Raw genomic sequence first — 13,610 nt, 5'->3', positions numbered from 1 at the left:
AGGTTTGTGGACTTGCCCAATTAACAGAACAGCCAGGTTTGGGCAGAACCCAGGCTGCCTGATTCTGCATCCACTCTTCCCTCTACCACATGAAAGTCAATGGAAATTTTACTGCTTTATATTTCTTTACTTCTAATTTAAAATCTCAGCTTCCGGGTTTCTACGTGTCACAGAATAATACTTACATTTTACTTAATTATTTGTTCTTTAAAATATGTAATGTAGAAAAAGCACGAATTAGCAAATCTCCTAGCTCTAAAATCGATCAGTTTGGATCTAAAGAAATCAGATAGTATGTTACCCCACCAGGGCATTGGCCACATTTATGTGTCCCCAGCACACAGCAAGAGGTTTGGCACAATATAGGCTCTCAGTAAATGTTTGTTGAATCAAAGAATATGAAAGAAATATGAAAACTATGTGTCTAATATCCATTTACATTTTCGTGAACGTGTATGTTTATGGAGAATATTTGTTAATAGGAGAAATAGGAGCTGAAGGTAATAAATGAATTCTGAATCCCTGGTAAATAAGGGTGTACTCTCAGCAAATACAGCAAGTTTATGCAATCTCCTTGCCTTTTATTAAACAGGGAAATAACAATAACTTTACGGGATGGCTGTGGAGTTAAGTGAGATGATATGGCAGCACATTACACAACAGATATTAGCTGTTATGAGCGTCTCACTATTTGTTGAGGGAGTGAAGCTGACTCCTTACCTGCCGCCCCACCTTCCGCAATTCCCCTTGCCACCCTCTACCATCTGTCTCCCATGCTCCAATGGCTAAGCTGAGAACTGCACACGAAAGAGAACCTTCCAGAAGGTGTGGGGATGAAACATTGCACTAAAGAACACGAAGTCTCTCTCTTCAAGCAGGGTTTGGGAACGGGAGTTCACGTAAATGCTAAAGATTGGGAATGGAACGGTTGGGATGTGGGCCTCTTTGAAGGTGGGAATGGACTGATCGACTCAATGGTCTCTCATGTCCCTTCCAAAGATGGAGGACTTCATCTTGGGTCTCTGTCCAGACCTCGCCAACTTCATCTTGGGTCTCTGTCCAGACCTCGCCGCCTTCCCCATCCCAGTCACATCACAGGCCATTCCCCCTTTGCCCAGCAGATGGCATCATGGAGAGAGGTTCATTATGAAGGCAAGGAGAACTACCTCTCCTAGAGGACATCCAGAAGGGCCTTTTATCCAGGGGGCAGCCACTTACTTCCAGGGTAGAGAGCCCATAGCACCCCTCCCGCTCCTTTTTAAAAATTTTTTATTTTTTTAATAGCGTTGATATTTTTGAGAGAGAAAGCACAGTGGGGGAGGGGCAGGGGGAGAGGGAGGGAGAGAATTCCAAGCAGGCCCCATGCTCAGCGACTATGAGATCATGACCTGAGCTGAAATCATGAGTCAGATCCTCCTCAACCAACTGAGCCACCCAGGTACCCTTCCCCTTCCTTCTCACAGTGGATTGAATCAGAGCAAGCAACACCTTACCCAAAGGTTTTTGGTCTACGGGAGATGGGGACCAATAGTCTGTCATTAAAAGATAGAGGGGCACCCGGGTAGCTCAGTTGGTTAAGCATCTGACTTCAGCTCAGGTCATGATCTCGCATCCGTGGGTTCAAGTCTTGCGTTGGGCTCTGTGCTGACAGCTCAGAGCCTGGAGCCTGTTACGGATTCTGTGTCTCCCTCTCTCTCTGCCCCTCCCGTTTGTGCTCTGTCTCTCAAAAATAAATAAAATATTTAAAAAAAAATTTTTTTTTTAAAAAAGGTAGACTGAGCTAATCTGATCCCTTCTCTCAGGAATTTGAACCAGGAAGTTCAAAGGAAATTGGGCAACTGGGGCACCTGGGTGGCTCAGTCGGTTAAACGTCCAACTTCAGCTCCGGTCATGATCTCATGGTTTGTGAGTTTGAGCCCTGCATTGTCCTTTCTGCTGTCAGCACAGAGCCCACTTTAGATCCTCTGTGCCCCCCCTTTCTCTCTGCCCCCCCACTCACACTCTCATGCTCTCTCTCTCTCTCTAAAATAAATAAACATTAAAAAAGAGAGAGAGAGAGATTGAGCAATCTGGTAACAGGGACAGAAGCTGGATGGTTATGAAACAGAGAAGTTATGTGGGGCAGCTATGATAGGTCCTGAGCAGCCAAAGTTAGGAAGCAGTGAAGAAGCAGGTTTCTTGGTTTGGTAAACACAAGAAATAAAGCAGATGCACCAAGATGCACCAAGAGACAAGAGGCAAGTCAGGATGGAACCCAAGCATGCCCCTCCCTGAGCACCCCCAATCTCAGGTAGCCCCAGTACTGGGACCCCACCCTGTAACAAGCCCTCTCTTTCTTCAGAAGCTTAAGAGAATCTACTCCCTAACACCAAAGAGGCTAATCCGATCTCGAGACTCGGCCAAGGCATGGGCACAGAGGTCTGGTGTCACATTCTCCAATAGCAGTGGCTTAAAAAAAAAAAACGTTTCATTTCAGATACTGTTTGCAGGAAGTGTGTTAAAGCCATTGTGAGAAGACTTTAGAGAAAGCAATGCAAAAGAAAGACCTTGAGATGTATAGAGAAGGTTGTCAGATGATGCTTAATCCCCCAGTAACCAACAGTGCAAGCCCATACACACACACACACACACACACACACACACCCTGCCTGGGGTCCAGCTGTCAATATCTCAACAACTAGATACCTGCAAAAGGTAGAGCCCTTTTTTATGTGCTTACTGTCCCTGAAGGTGGAAGTTGACCGGGGTGGAGGCTGAAGCCAAGGACAGGCTACTCTTCAAGGTCCCCAATGCCCGGAGCTCCAAGCTGGCCATCCTGGGGGCACCAACGGCTTCTGCTGCTCCTCCTCCCACTCTGACATTCCAGAAGCTCTTGCCTCTGCTTCAGGCTGATGCATCTACCTCCAACGGCAAGCCTGAACAACAAAGCTCCGAGCCTCTCCTGCAACTTCCAGCAAATTACTCTGGACCTTTAAATGGTTTACCCACCTTGCCCTAGATTCAAAGTCTAGAGTACTTACCAAGGCCAATCTCATCTTGACTCAGTGTTTACCTCCACCATCACCACCAACCAAGCTAGATGAGCAGAGGGGCTAATAGAAGGCAACAGGAACTTGGTCACTCTAACATCAGCTGTTCACATTACGACCCATCAGGAAGACCACCAGTGAGCAGTCGTGTAGGCAAACATCTTTGTTTCTCTTTCCATCCTTCCTACCAAAAGAGGAAGCCCCAGGAGCTGTGGGAACGAGAGCAGACCGTACTTCCGCGCTCCAAGCTGTTGGAGATAGAAGTCTGGTCTACACTGGGGGTGGTGTGCTGACATGGTAGGGGCAGCCTTGTGTCAAATATGGGACTGAAGTTTTAAAACACACAATGAAACCGAGTCTTCACCAAAAGGATACTGTCTTAGTAACGGACATCGACCGACAAACTATAGGTTTGGACTGTGTATCATTAAGGGAGCCCACCAGTAGGCAGGAAAGCACGTGTTTAAATACAGTTGGTAGTAATTACCGGAACAATAAAGTCATTTCGTCTATGCCTCAATGAGCTGATATTACTCAATCAAACTATCCACACTATAGTCACCACCCCAAGTCCCAGCTTGTGACTCAGAGAGGAATGATAGTCAGTGGACACATGGGATCATGAAAGCGGAAGGGAGGGTGCTCAGTGCAGCCTAAGGAGAGGGATACAGGATCTAATTTGGTCTCTGCGGGTCAGAATTACAATATACAGCTTGGCATGTTAAAGTTAGAAAAACAGCGTTGTATTATTGTGGCAATAAGGGAAGCTGGTATCTCTGGAAAAAAATCTTTTATACTAAAGCATGATTTGTTTAAGTTCTCAGTTAAGTTGGAGTTGAAAATAATATGATTCCATGATGTTTTTCTTTTTTGTTGTTATTGGGGGGGGGATTTTTTTTCCTGTTTTTTATTTTTGAGAGAGAGAGAGAGAGCACACACACCCATGCAACTGGGGGAGAGGCAGAGAATCTTTTATTTTATTTTTTTTTTTAATTTCTTTTTTCAACGTTTTTATTTATTTTTGGGACAGAGAGAGACAGAGCATGAACGGGGGAGGGGCAGAGAGAGAGGGAGACACAGAATCGGAAACAGGCTCCAGGCTCTGAGCCATCAGCCCAGAGCCCGACGCGGGGCTCGAACTCACGGACCGCGAGATCGCGACGTGGCTGAAGTCGGACGCTCAACCGACTGCGCCACCCAGGCGCCCCGAGAATCTTTTATTTTTGACAGAGAGAGAAAGACAGAGCATGAGCGGGGGAGGGTCAGAGAGAGAGGGAGACACAGAATCCGAAACAGGCTCCAGGCTCTGAGCCGTCAGCACAGAGCCCGACGCGGGGCTCGAACTCGCAGACCACGAGATCATGACCTGAGCTGAAGTCGGACGCTCAACCGACTGAACCACCCAGGCGCCCCAAGAGGCAGAGAATCTTAAGCAGACCTCATGCCCACCAGAGAGCTGAACTCGGGGCTCAAACTCATGACCGCGACATTGTGACCTGGGCGGAAATCAAGAGTCGGACGCTTAAACGACTGAGCCACCCAGGCGCCCCTTCCATGATATTTTTTCTGGGTCTGCCTCTAAAATAGTCTGCTATGCTGTAGCCCACCCCTAATATCGAGTAGAGCGGTCTAACCTGTGCCCGAAGCACCTAGATTCTAGTCTTTACAGTTCCCCAGCAAGAACCAAGGAGCCTTGGAAAGTTTTCTGATTCTATATCCTGGAGCAAGGATCATTCAGATGGGTGTGGGGTATCACTTTGTTGCCAGAAAGAAAGTATGCCTCCAAAGTGATCCAACGCAATTTAAAGGACAAAGGAGCCAGTTGAAAGGGCTCCCACTGAGGAAATTGTGACAATTAGAAAGACAGCAATAGTTCTCTGCACAACCCTATGAGGCATACTGAAAAAAGGAAAAGAAAAAAAGGCAGGTACAACTTTTTAATGATGTTTACAGTATGTTGACAAAGCCAAAACTATGTATATACTATATTCAGGTTTTGAATATAACATCAAAACTTGATCATTCAACGTTTATTTATTTTTGGGACCGAGAGAGACAGAGCATGAATGGGGGAGGGGCAGAGAGAGAGGGAGACACAGAATCCGAAACAGGCTCCAGGCTCTGAGCCATCAGCCCAGAGCCTGACGCGGGGCTCGAACTCACGGACCGCGAGATCGTGACCTGAGCTGAAGTCGGACGCTTAACCGACGGCGCCACCCAGGCGCCCCAAAACTTGATCATTGCAAATCAAACAGCTAAAAGATGGATTGCAGTCTTGCCAGGGGATTCAGCATCACATCAATTCTCCTCAGGCAATGCAAAATTGTGGAAGATTTACTGTTAAAAAAAAAACCCACAGAGGTTTGGGAAGTCCAGTTATCCCTACCGATACTCAACCTAATAAACGAACTCATGATGAATCACCCCGGAAATCATTGTGGACCCGTCCTGGACAAGAACATACCACTGAAAGTTTGACCCAGAGCACTGCAGCGTGAAGTGCCTTGAGAGAATGGTCTGGACACCTGGGTTGGGAGACGACATTTGTAATGTCAGGATGAATAAAGAAGTCTACCTGAATTGGTACCTTGGTGCTGGTAAGGTTATCTGTAATAAGGAGTTTCATTCCACTGTTTGAAAGATTTTGCTTACTGGATTTGAAAGGCTGCAGTCTGAGGAGAGTGTATTTAAAAGAATCAGCTCAATTAAATTTGAAAGTATGGTTGGAAATGTCTAAGGGAATTTGATCAATTAAGTACAGGAGGGATGTGATATAATTAAGGAAGATTTAATCTGTAAAGCCCATACTTAATTAAAAGGTAATCACAGAACAAGTAGAAAAAAATTCTTATTTTATTTAAAAAAAATACTAGATTTCTTACTAAGATTATGTTTGTAAATTGAGATTCTCGGCTTAGAAGACCTGGGATATTGGAGCTTGCTATTTAAAAAAATTTTTTTTTACATTTATTTATTTTTGAGACAGAGAGAGACAGAGCATGAACGGGGGAGGGTCAGAGAGAGAGAGAGACACAGAATCCGAAACAGGCTCCAGGCTCTGAGCTGTCAGCACAGAGCCTGACACGGGGCTCGAACTCACGGACCGTGAGATCATGACCTGAGCCGAAGTCGGACGCTCAACCAACTGAGCCACCTAGACACCCCTGGAGCTTGCTATTTTAATCAACTAAATAATAATCAAAATACAATGAACTTTTAAATATTTCTATCGTGCCCAAAAGCCCCCTCAGAATTTTTTTTTTCAGAATTTTTTTTTAATGAAGAAATAGAAGACCTGAGTAGACCAATAACAAGAAAGGAGATTGAATCAGTGATTTAACATCTCCCCACAAAAGGGGCAACTGGTTGGCTCAGTAGGGTAAGCATCTGACTCTTGGTTTCAGCTCAAGTCATGATCTCACAGTTTGTGAATTCAAGCCGCACATCCAGCTCCACACTTGGGATTCTCTCTCTCCCTCTCTCAAAATAAATAAACTTAAAAAAATAAAAATATAAAATCTCCCCACAAAGAAAAGCTCTGGAGCTGATGGTCTCACTGGTCTATTTGGTTTTAAATATTCTACCAAGGGTGTGCCTGGGTGGCTCAATCGATTAAGCTCCTGACTTTGGCTCAGGTCATGATCTTCCAGTTCATGGATTTGAGCCCTGAGTCAGGCTCTGTGCTGACAGCTCGGAGCCTGGAGCCTGCTTTGGATTCTGTGTCCCCCTCTCTCTCTCTGCCCCTCCCCTGCTCACGCTCTGTCTCTCTCTCTCAAAAATAAATAAACATTAAAAAAATTTTTTTAAAGAGATAATACCAATCTTTCTTTCCTCGAATGTTTTCCAAAGGGGGAACACTTCGTAACTCATTCTGTGGGTCAGGATTACCCCAATTCCAAAGCCAGACAAAGATACTACAAGAAAAATTCAACAAGTATCCCTTGTGAATACTGATGCAAGAGCCCTCAACAAAATTCTAGTAAATGGATTCAGCACATTAAAAGGACAATACACCACAACCACGTGGGATTTATTCCTCAATGCAAGGATGGCTCAACATATCAACATAACAGATCGACATAATACACCACATTCACAAAATAAAGAAAAAAGCCAATTGATCATCTCAACTTATATAAAATTTGACACACAACTGTTAGATGGTAGAGGAGGGTCAGTAAGTACTGTGCCCTCCAGAAGGAGAAAGTGTTTCACTTTAATACTGAAACACAAAGCAAGCCACTTCATACTGGTTGCACACTTTACTGATGGGGGCAATCCGGAGGGCTGCCAATCCAAGTGGGGCTAAGCAGTTATTCCCTGCCCATTTTCCACCAAGCCCTGACTGCAACTACAGCTTGTATAAATGGAGACGCCTGGTGGTGAGGTCCCAAGGTAGTTATCTAAAATAGTGCCACCTGTGCACCTGAGGGGCGTGCTACTAGTCATCTAAAGTGGAGTCATCTCTGGCAAGATGGAAGGCCAGAGATGGAGTCAGTGTTGTTAGCACGCCTGCACTCAACAAACTAGGAGTAGAAGTAAACGGCCTCCACATAATAAAAAGCCATATGAAAAACCCACAGCAAACATCATCCACAATGGTGAAGGACCAAAGGCTTTTCCTCCAAGATCTGGAACAAGACAAGGACGCCTGCTTTCACCAGTTGCATTTAACATAGTACTAAAAGTCCTAGCCAGAACAATTCAGTTAGGCAAGGAACAGAAAGAAAAGGCATCCAACTGGAAAGGAAGAAGTAAAGTTATCTCTGTTTACAGATGATATATGGTCTTATATGTAGAAAACCCTAAGGATTCCACACACACACACACACACACACACACACACACAGTTAATAAATGAAATTTAGCAAAGTAGCAGGATACAAAGTCAACACAAAATTCAATTGCTATCCACTAACAATAAACAATCTGAAAAGGAAATTATGAAAATAAGTCCATTTATAATAGCAAGAAAAAGAACAAAATACTTAGGAATTAACTAAAAAGGTGAAAGGCTTATATAATGATAAAAACTACAAAATATTGCTAAAAGAAATTAAAGACATAAATAAATGGAAACACATCCCATGTTCATGAATTGGAAGATTTCATATTGTTAAGATGTCAGTACTATTCAAAGAAAACTACAAATGCAATGTATCAAAATCCCAATGACATTAAAAAAAATTTTTTTTTAACATTTTTATTTTTGAGAGAGAGAGAGAAACAGAGCATGAACGGGGGAGGGGCAGAGAGAGAGGGAGACGCAGAATCGGAAGTAGGCTCCGGGCTCTGAGCCATCAGCCCAGAGCCTGACGCAGGGCTTGAACTCACGGATCGCGAGATCGTGACCTGAGCCGAAGTCGGATGCTCAACCGACTGAGCCACCCAGGCGCCCTACCAATGACATTTTTAACAGAAATAGGAAAACCCATCCTAAAATTTACATGGAATCTCAAGGGATCCCAAATAGCCAAAACAATGTTGCCAAAGAAGAACAAAGTTGAAGGACTCACACATCCTGGTTTCAAAACTTACTACAAAGCTGCAGCAATCAAAACAGTATGGTACTAGCATAAAGACAGACCAATACAATAAAAGAGATAATCTGGAAGCAAACCCTCATATATATAGCCAAATGATTTTTGACAAGGATGCCAAGACCATTCAATGAGGACAGAACAGTCTTTTCAACAAATGGTGCTGGGGAAACTGAATATCCACATGCAAAAGAATGAAATTGGACCCTTACCTAACACTGTATGCAAAAAATTAATTCAAACCAGATCAAAGACCTAAATGTAAGACCTAAAACGATAAAAACTTTTAGAAGAAAACACAGTTGTCCTATGGTGATAGGGCTTCCTGGTGCTGGATTTGGCAATGATTTTTTGGATATGACACCAGAGGCATAGCCAACAAGAGAAAATAGACAAATTGGACTTCGTGACAATTTTCAAACTCTATAAAAAAACAAAAACGAAAACAAAATCAAAAACATCAAATGACAATGTCCACAGACTAAAAAGGGAACCAACAGAATGAGAGAAAATATTTGCAAATCATATATCTCATAAGGGATCAACATCCAGAGTCTATTGAGAACTCCTAAAACTCAACAACAACAACAACAACAACAACAACAACAACAAAAAACAACCCAATTAAAAAATGGGCAAAGCACTTGAATAGACATTTCTCCAAAGAAGATATATGAATGACCAATAAGCACAGGAAAAGATGCTCAATATCACTAATTATTAGGAAAGTGCAAATCAAAACTATGAGATAACTATCTCACACTAATTATGATGGCCACTATCAAAAAATCCCAGAAAACAGCAATTGTTGGAGAGGAGGTAGAGAAATTGGAGCCCTTGTGCACTGTTGATGAATGTAAATGGTATAGCCTTTGTCAACGTTTATTTATTTTTGGGACAGAGAGAGACAGAGCATGAACGGGGGAGGGGCAGAGAGAGAGGGAGACACAGAATCGGAAACAGGCTCCAGGCTCTGAGCCATCAGCCCAGATCCTGATGTGGGGCTCGAACTCACGGACCGCGAGATCATGACCTGGCCAAAGTCGGACGCTTAACCGACTGCGCCACGCAGGCGCCCCTAAATGGTATAGCCTTTGTGAGAAACAGTACGGTGGTCCCTCAAAGAGAAAAAATAGAATTGCCATTTCATCTAGCAATTCACTTCTAGGTCTATATAAAAGATTTGAAAGCAGGGTCTTAGAGAGATATTTGTACCCTCACGTTCATAACCGCACTATTCAAAATAGCCAAAAGGTGGAAGCAACTCAATGCCTATCAGCTGATGAATGGATAAACACATTGTGTTGCATACATACAATCGAATCTTTTTCAGCCTTAAAAAGAAAGGAAATCCTGTCACACGCTTTAACACGGACAAAACTTGAGGACATTGTGCTGCATTACATTACCCAGTCACAAGGAGACGAATACTGTATGTTTCCACTTATATGAGATACTTAGTAAAAATTATAGAGACAGAAATTACGAGGGTGGTTGTCAGGGACTAGGGGGTAGGGGAGATGGGGAGTTTTTAGGTATAGAGCTTCGGTTTTACAAGATGAATTATGGAGATGTATAGTGGTGATGCTTGTACAACATGATGAATGTATGTATAAAGACCACTGAACTGTACAACTTAAAAATATGTGTTTTACCACCATCGAAAAATACCAACCACTAGATGCCCTGTAATCTGTCATTCCCTGGGTGCTTATCCCTATATATTTATTTCCTCTTTATACCCTAATCTAGTCCCAATCATGCACCCCTTGCAAGCCTCCCAAACATCACTGCAACCTTTAGGATGCTTGGTCCGCCATCAGCAAATTCCACATACCTTCACCTCCTTCTCTGAACATTTGTTTCTCTTTCTTGCTTTCACCAAAGCTTGGCTCTCTTTTGTGAGGATACCATAACTTCCCCCCACACCCTGTGGAAATCAGGATAGAGCAGGTGTCCTCTTTGCCCCCATGGCCATTTCCTTCACAAACCTCAGCTCCTGTGACATCCGTGCTGTCAGACCATTCCGATACACAGCCAGCCTTGCTACCATGATCCACCCACCTCCTAGTCACTCTCTGTCTCCTTCCTGAATTATTTTAGCACCTGGACCCTTGCATTCTTTAACACTCTCCTTTTCACCATTCTTGCCAACTTCAACATTGGCAGAGACAATCCACCCAAGACCTCGGCCTCTTGTAACTGAGCCTCCTGTTTTGATTGCACCTCAGATGTAATGTATAGAGGTGACCGAGGGGCAACATGGAAAGGTCAACGCCATTGAAAGAAGTATTTATTATTTACATTTCCTGAGAGGAGGGAGTACATCATGCCACGTGGGGCAACATGGGAAGTAGCGGGGTCAGTCAAGAAGCAAAAGGGGCAAGTAGAAGGCATCGCCCAGAACCTCTACTGTGGTTTCCATGGGAAGGAATGGTGAGGCAGGGTAGGGAAGTTTAAAGAAGTTAAAGATTGGATAGTTTGAATAATTTGGGCCGCCTCTGGGATTACAGGGATGGTCTCTAGTTGTCCAGTACCTGACCCAAGGGTCACTCATTTAGGGCAGGGGAAATACTGGCATGGTGTGTGAGAGCTGAAGGAAATGGTCGGGGGTACGGTTGGTTTCCCATGTGAAAGGTATGTTTATGGGCAAAGTAGAGGGAGTCACTTGTTCTCTCTAGGAATTAGCTAGTCCTGGGAGGGGCAGTCTTTCCAGCATTAGCAAGACCCCTAAATTGTCAAAATATCTTTAAATATGGAAATTTTTTTTAAAAACACAAGTCATACACCTCCTCAATTCTCCGTAACCTTCCGCCTCACCATAGCCATTGACTCCCACAGTCATACTCTTTTTTTTATTCAGAAAATTTTTTTTAATGTTTATTTATTTTTGAGAGGGAGAGAGAGACAGAGTGTGAGCAGGGGAGGGCCAGAGAGAGAGGGAGACACAGAATCAGAAGCAGGCTGCAGGCCCCAGGCTCTGAGCTGTCAGCACAGAGCCCGATGCGGGGCTCGAACCCACGAGTCGTGAGGTCATGACCTGAGCCGAAGTCAGACGCTTACCCGACTGAGCCACCCAGGCGCCCTTCACAGTCATACTCTTGACCTTGCCATCACCAATATTGACATCACTTCTGAAGTGTCCATTTGCAACCTCCCCCCTTCTAATCACCACCTCCTTATACTTCTACACGCCTTACTATGGTGACCCCATTCCAACAATCCTTACATTCCACTGGGACGATGATCTTGCCACTCCTTCCTTCTGCAAAGGGCCTAGAAACAGCGCTAAGTGAACATGGTATCCACCATGTCCGTGGTTAGCACATAAATCATCCCCATGGGCCCTCACTGTCCTCTTCTCTAGCCTAGAGTTCATGGTCCATCACTATATAACCACCTCTTTGCAAACGCCCTCACCTCCCTCGTTCATTTCTCCCCACTCTACACCTGACTGGCAAACTCTACCTCTGGCTAAACCCCTCAACTATCCATCCACCCATCCCTGCACCTGAGCATCTGAACATTATTGTAGAAAATCACACAACCATATTAACTGCCCTCACGCTGTGTTTTTGACCCAGATCCCAAATGGGCACTCAACAATCATTACAGGGTCCAGGTGGGCTCTTTCCTTCTCTTCAGGTGGAAATTTCACATCTTTTCTGCTTTCTTCGTACATTCCCCACCCTGTCCCCACACCGAGAAAACAAAGAAGCAATCAGGTAAGAACAGCCTCACCTTCCCCCTGTGAAATCACTAGCCTGGGCCCATTGACCACAGCTTCCCCCTTCCCCCCCCCCCACCTGCTTTACTGAAATATAACTGACATATAACATTATGTAAGTTTGGGGCGCCTGGGTGGCTCAGTTGGTTAAGCATCTGACTTCAGCTGAGGTCATGCTCTCACCCTGGGTTCGAGCCCTGCATCAGGCTCCACACTATCAGTGAAGAGGGATTCTCTCTCTCTTGCTTTCTCTCTGCCCCTCCTCCACTCGCGCTTTCTCTCTCTCTCTCTCTCTCTCTCTCTCTCTCTCTCAAAAATAAGTAAATAAATCTTTTTAAAGAATTTTGTAAGTTTAAAGTTACAATGTGTTGATTTGTTAGCAGCTTTATCTTGTTACGGTGAAGAATTGTTCCTGATCCCACTCCCTCTCCCACTCATGCCCTGGACCCCAACCCCTCTCACCTACCCAAGGAATTCTTTCCCACAGGGATCCCCTCTCTCTGGCATCATCAATTTGTCTCTCTCAATGAGATACTCTCAATACACTATATCTCAGTGAGATCATTATCATATAAACATGGCGAACAAAACAAAGCCTCTTAGACCCCATCCTTCACAGCTAAGAGGGTTGTCTGTGTTCCTAGGAGTAGAATTGCCAGATCATATAGTAATTCTACGCTTAACTTTATGAGGAACCGCCAGACCGTGTTCTCCAGTGGCTGACCCGTTTTACATTCCCACCAGTTACTGAGAGCTTCAGTCTCTCCGCATCCTCGCACTTATTATTTTCTGTTGGTTTGTTTTGTTTTTATGGCCGTCCCAGTGGGGGAAATAGTATCTCATTGTGGATTTGACTTGTATTTTCCTAATGATGAAGGATGCTGAGCATCTTTTTATGTGCTCGTTGGCCATTTGAGAATCTTCTTTGGAGAAGTGTCTATTCAAGTCATTTGCCCACTTTTTTTTTCTTTTAAATTTTTCAATGTTTATTTTTGAGAGAGAAACAGAGTACAAGCAGGGAGGGACAGAGAGAGAGACAGAGGGAGACACAGAATCTGAAGCAGGCTCCAGGCTCTGAGCTGTCAGCACAGAGCCCAACGCAGGGCTCAAACCCACAAACTATGAGATCACGACCTGATGGAAGTCAGACACTTAACCAACCGAGCCATCCAGGTGCCCCAATTTGCCCACTTTTAAATTAGGTTGTCTTTTTGTTGTTGAGTTGTTACAAGTTCTTATATATTCTGGAAACTAGGGATTTGCCAATATTTTCTCCCATTCTGTGGACTGTTTTTTCACTTTCTCGATAATGTT

The sequence above is a fragment of the Leopardus geoffroyi genome, chromosome C1 (assembly GCF_018350155.1).
Source record: "Leopardus geoffroyi isolate Oge1 chromosome C1, O.geoffroyi_Oge1_pat1.0, whole genome shotgun sequence".
NCBI classification, from domain to species: domain Eukaryota; kingdom Metazoa; phylum Chordata; class Mammalia; order Carnivora; family Felidae; genus Leopardus; species Leopardus geoffroyi.
Note: the sequence above shows the minus strand (reverse complement) of the source record.